The 5,626-nt window shown below is 37.3% G+C and overlaps 1 protein-coding gene across 1 annotated transcript in view; it reads right to left on the bottom strand.

Moving 5' to 3' along the window:
* Positions 1-372: 372 nt before the first annotated feature.
* The window catches only part of CFAP54 (cilia and flagella associated protein 54), a 378,083-nt gene continuing 372,829 nt past the window's right edge, over positions 373-5,626 (bottom strand). The window contains exon 63 of the mRNA XM_058425781.1: positions 373-801. The gene's annotated coding sequence lies outside the window, so the exon portion shown is untranslated. The remainder of the gene's footprint in view (positions 802-5,626) is intronic.

Below are 5,626 nucleotides of genomic sequence, written 5' to 3'. Positions count from 1 at the left end.
AATATTTCTTCCTGGAAGTAATCATCTCGTGGCTCAACTAACAATATTTTGGACTAGAGATTCTTGTTTTTGTCTTCCTACCCTCTTCCCGTCCCCCCCAATATAGTTACTGCATCATCTCCTCTGTGAATCCTTGCTATTTCCCTGCCTTCCTAAAACATTTTGCGGAGGCTTCATGTTAACATCTATCTGCATTGTTGTATTGTGAATTGTAAGTTTACATTTTGTTGCCTTTAATGTACTATCAGCATCTTAAGGGATGAGCCACAGCTCATGGATCTTTGTGTTTTTAGAGCCTGGAACTATGTCTAATATAGAGCAAAGCTCCAAAAATGCATATTGAATAAATGAAGGATAAATACACATGCATGCTCATTTTTACCAGAATGTAGTTTTAATTTACTTGAGAATTTGTTCTTTTCAAAACACAGGAGACAGTAGGGAAGCCAAAGCAACTTGATAAAGAAATAGGTAAGCTGGACAAATTGAGAACAAGCTGAGGAGATATACAGACCTGGAACTCACAGAGAAGACAGCAGTTAAACTGCCCTACTGGGAGCTAAAACACCTATGAAGCTGCAGGAGGCCAGTTGATCAACAGCGAAATCTCAAAGCAATATCTAGAGTATTTGTATATATCAGATGGGGCAAGATCCAAGTTTGAACCGGAGGCTTCTGTGCAAGCAAGACATTGAATCATGACTACTTCTTCTCACCAAATTTCCAAAAGCTGAGAGATATTGCTGAAAAATTCCTCAGTCTGTTGTCATACTCTTGATTTATTTCTCAGTTTTATCACCCCTAGAGGAGGAAAAAAGAGTAATACCTTGAATTTCATATAATTTTCCTCATTTCAGAAAGTGCATACTTCATTTCACCTCACCTGTTAAACAAAAATTATACTCCTGCGCTAGTCCTCAGCAGACCTGACCAAACCATAATGGAGTCTCTCATGCTGAATGTCACATCATCAAACCAAAACTTTAAAAAAGCAGAGATCCCAAAACAGAACAATTTTTCCTGAAAACAGAAGATTCCAGTTTACCTGAGTGAGTGTAATAAGGAAGTCCCTCTGTTTTAACTCTTACAAAAAAGCAACCTGATATTAACCAATCAGGTTTTCTTTTCTGTTCTTCCGTTTCCTTGTTCCTACCTTACAAAACTCACTGTTGTGCCATTGTCCAGCAGGAGCTCTCATTCTGTTCTGCAGAATGGAGGCTGTCCCTGATTCATGAATTGCAAATAAAAGGAAATTCCATCTATAACTCACTTTGTTGGAATTTTGTCTTTTGACACTATATGCATATTAGAAATGTAAAGAATGTTGAAATATCATCCTGTGGAATTGAGATCAATTCCATGGGACTGTCAATGTGCCCCTTGGCTGCTTGGAGCTGGACCCATTTTAAGGAAGCAAAGTTCTCTAGAGGATTTTGATCATGTTAAGTTTAAGATTGGATTAAACTTCTAAATGGAGATGTTAAGTAGGCAGGTGGCTACAGGAATCTGGAGATAGGAGAGCACGCTGGGTTGGAGATAAAAGACTGGAGGATTTTGGCATATAAATGGTACTGGATAGGGTTATCTTGAGTGAGAGTATGGAGAAGACAAAAGAGAACATATGCTATGGAGAACCGAATTTTTTGATTAACACTCTAGTCAGGTAATCTTTGAAGTCTTGGGTCAGCAAATCATAGCCCCCAGGTAAAATTTGGACCACTGCCTGATTTTTGTGCAGTTCCTGAACTAAGAATAATTTCATATTTTTATGGTAGGGAGAAAAATACAAATAATAACATTTCATGGCACATGAAAATTATAAGAAATTCAAATTGATTTTTAAAAGTTTTATTGGAAGACATCTATGCCTTTTGTTTATATGTTGTGTATGGCTGCTTTTGCACTGTAATGGCAGAGCTGACTATTTGCAATAGAGACACAAAGCTAGATTTACTATCTTGCCCTTTATAGAAAAAGTTTGAAGACCCATGTATTGTGTGAGAATGTGTCTTGGAACCGCTATGGCCACTGTTGCTGCCAACAGGAAAACTAGACTGAAGACAAAATGTCACAAGGAAGGGGGCTGCTGAGAAAACTGCTGAGAAATGAATGACAGCTCAGATGTGAATCATGAACCTCTGGATTGAGTCAAGCCAGAAGCTCACCTTACCTCCAGAATCTTCAGTTACATAAACACATAAATTTCCTTTAGTGTATGACCCAGTTAAAGGTAGAATTTCTATTATCCAAAACCAAATGATTCTTAACTAATACAGTTGTAAGATCCAGATATAATCTCAGCTCTTTTTGCCCTTAATATCCCCAAGCTTGACTCAAACCTCCCATTTCCTAACCTATGAAAGTCTAAAATTATTCCCATGATTCCTACAAATTCCCCAAAACTTATGTTCTCATGATCCTTGTTCCAGAAATACCATGTTCATGATGCATGCAACTTTTCAACCACTCTACCTCATCACTAGCTTCTCAAACGTATAAACACATTTTACGACTATCATTTTTGTGAGTTTAGTAATTTTACTTAATGTTTGAGGGATCACTGTAAGGTGTCACTTAATCCACTATACAACCTTCTGTCATATGATGGTTATCTATTCTTTTCTTCTCTTTCTCTTTTACTTCTCCAGTTTTCAAAGTAAATAAATTCCTCTCTTTGTAGGAGATAGGCAGCCATTCCAGTTTACCTGGAGCTGTCTTAGTTTGGGGATAGTCCCAGATTTTGCACTGAAAGTCAATCTCAGTTCTGGAAAAACTGGGAAGATTTGTGACCCTATCTCCTGTCTCAAGTAATTCTACCTGCTCCTCTGAAGCATCAAAGCTACACCACATCAATGGCTCATAGAGACCACCTACTCCAACAGACTTATCAAAATACCTTTCTAATCAAGGCACCTCTGTGCTTAAAGGGAATTACTGTACTAGATGTTTAAAAAATAAAATGTCTCATCATTAAACGCAAACACATTTAGAACTATGTCATCTTAACAAAATGATGCTTTCATCATTATAAAATGTTGTATTTCACCTCTGGCAGTATCCATTTTTGAAATATACCTTAATGACAATACAGCGACACCAGCTTTCTTATGTTCAGTGTTTACATGGTCTCCACTTCGCCATCCCTCTATTTTCAATCTGTTGGTGTCTTTTATTTAAAATAGAACAATCTCTGTTTTTAAGTGAAAGTTTTGGTCCATTTACACTTAATATAGTTAATAATATGGTTAAATGTAAGTCTAGTGTAAGTCATCTAGATTAATAGGCTGACTTTTTTTTTCTTTCAGCACTTTTAAGAAGGCAACCCATTATCACTTGGTCTCCAATGTTTCTGATGAGAAGTCAGCCTTTACTCTTATTGCCCCCTTCCTTAGGACTTTGTGTGTGTGTGTTTTTTTTTTTCTTCTGGTTGATTTTAATATGTTTTTCCTATTTTTGATTTTCAGAACTGTGACTATGATTTGCTTGGGTGTGGTTTTCTTTTTATTTATCATGCTTGGAGTTCATTGAACTTCCTAAATCCAAAGGCGGTTAATATTTTAAATCAAATTTGAAAAAATTTTGCCATCCTTTTTTCAAAGGACTCTTTCCTTCCTATGTATGACTTCAATTTTCTTCCTATCTGGGACTCGTTCCTAACTTCCCTTCCTGTCTTAGACTTCAGTTTCACACATGTTGAAACATGAATAGGCCATCATAGCTCTGAAATTTTTGAAAATCCTTTTTTTTCTCAGTGCTTAGATCATTTCTACTGATCTGTCCAGAAGTGTACTGTTTTTTTAAAAAAAATTCTGTAGCACCTAATTTGCTAAGTCCATTCAATGAATTTTTAAATTTCAGATATATTTTTCCAGTTTAAGGATCTCCATTTGGTTCTTTTTCTATTTCCGTATGTATCCTCATATCCCCCATCTCCTTATCCATTATAGCAATCTTTTTCAATAGATTATTTTACATGTATATTATAGTTATTTTAAAGTCTCCATCTGCTAATTCTAACACCTGGAACTTCTGGAAATGTGTTGACTGTTTTTTTCCTAGATTCTGGATGATATTTTCCTGCTTCTTTGTATATAATTTTTAATTATTTACTGTACATTGTGGGCAACATCGTTGAGTTTTGTTCTAGCATACAGTTAAATTACTGACAACCACTTTTATCTTATGGAGGTTTGATGGGTGGGCTTATTTTTGCTTTGCTGTTAGGCCTCATTTGTAGTCCTTGGTTCTAAAATCCTTATTCTTAAGGTATTTCCCTCCTAGGGTTTTAATGAAAAGCACAAATAATGTATTAAGTCCCTTTTCCTCGACTGGACTTGAATTACAAAATTTGTCTCTTCAGTACCATGCAGCTGTTGAAATCTCTGAGGCTTCGTTCTTTGAGCCTTTCAGCTATGACTTTCCATTGGATTCTCTGGAGTCTCATCATGTGCATGTGTTGTTGGTAGTCAGCCAACAGTTTTAGGAGAATTTGTGCACAGATTTTAGGGCTCCCCACATCGTCTCCCTCCTTGTTGAAACATTCCCTCCTTAATTTCTAACTACTCTGGCAGACCCACACCCTGACTTCTGAATCCTCAGTTCAGTCATTCAGCCTCTTCTTGATTGCACTCTGTCCCTTACGTATTTTGCAAAAGGAGGTGTGTCCTCAGAGAAAAGGCTGTTTAAATGTGGACCTCACCTAGTTTGTTTCCATATTTCAAGGATTACCATTCCTCTGGTTTCTGCCTATTTTTAGTCATTCCCCAGGGACTTCAAACGTCGTTTTAATTCTGATTTTATGATTGTTTGCACTGTTTTTTGATCCAGAGTTCAAAATTGTTATTGGCAAATGGTAGTTCAATAAAAGCCACTCTGCTATCACCAGAAATGAACTCCTATCATTACCATAAAAAAACCAAACCAAACCAAAACAATAAATAACCTCTGATCCTTCTAGACAGAAATGAACTTCCCCCGAAGATGTATGTAATAATATAAGAATGTAATAATGGTAAGAGCTACCTGTTATTGAGCATCCAGTATGTGTTGGACATTGTTCTAGGTGCTTTATGTATCCTAAATTTACAGATGAGAAAACTGAAGTACAGAGAAGTTAAGGAACTTGGCCAAATTCATGCACGTGGTAAAACGAAAGCCAGGACTATCCCATGTCATAGCTGACTCCCTCATCCATGATGCTATGCTGCTATTCAAACATAGGGTAGTTGTTCCTTGATGGAAACAACTTAGAGGAGACTTAAGCTTGTAGTAGAGAATTCAACTAAATAGCTTTTATAGTTCCTTTAAATGTAATAATCTGTTTTCTTTTTTTTTTCTTTGAGACGGAGTCTCACTCTGTCACCAGGCTGGAGTGCAGTGGTGCGATCTGGACTAACTGCAACTTCCACCTCCTAGGTTCAAGAGATTCTCCTGTCTCAGCCTCCGGAGTAGCTGGGACTACAGGCATGCACCACCACACTCAGCTAATTTTTGTATTTTTAGTAGAGATGGGGTTTCACCATGTTGGCCAGGATGGTCTCAATCTCTTGACCTTGTGATCCGCCCACCTCGGCATCCACAAGTGCTGGGATTAAAGGCGTGAGCCACCACGCCCGGCCTAAATGTA

Source organism: Hylobates moloch, unplaced genomic scaffold, assembly GCF_009828535.3.
Source record: "Hylobates moloch isolate HMO894 unplaced genomic scaffold, HMol_V3 SCAFFOLD_12, whole genome shotgun sequence".
Classification (NCBI taxonomy): Eukaryota; Metazoa; Chordata; class Mammalia; order Primates; family Hylobatidae; genus Hylobates; species Hylobates moloch.
The sequence above is the reverse complement of the archived record's forward strand: the minus strand, read 5'-3'. Positions and strand labels throughout refer to the sequence as shown.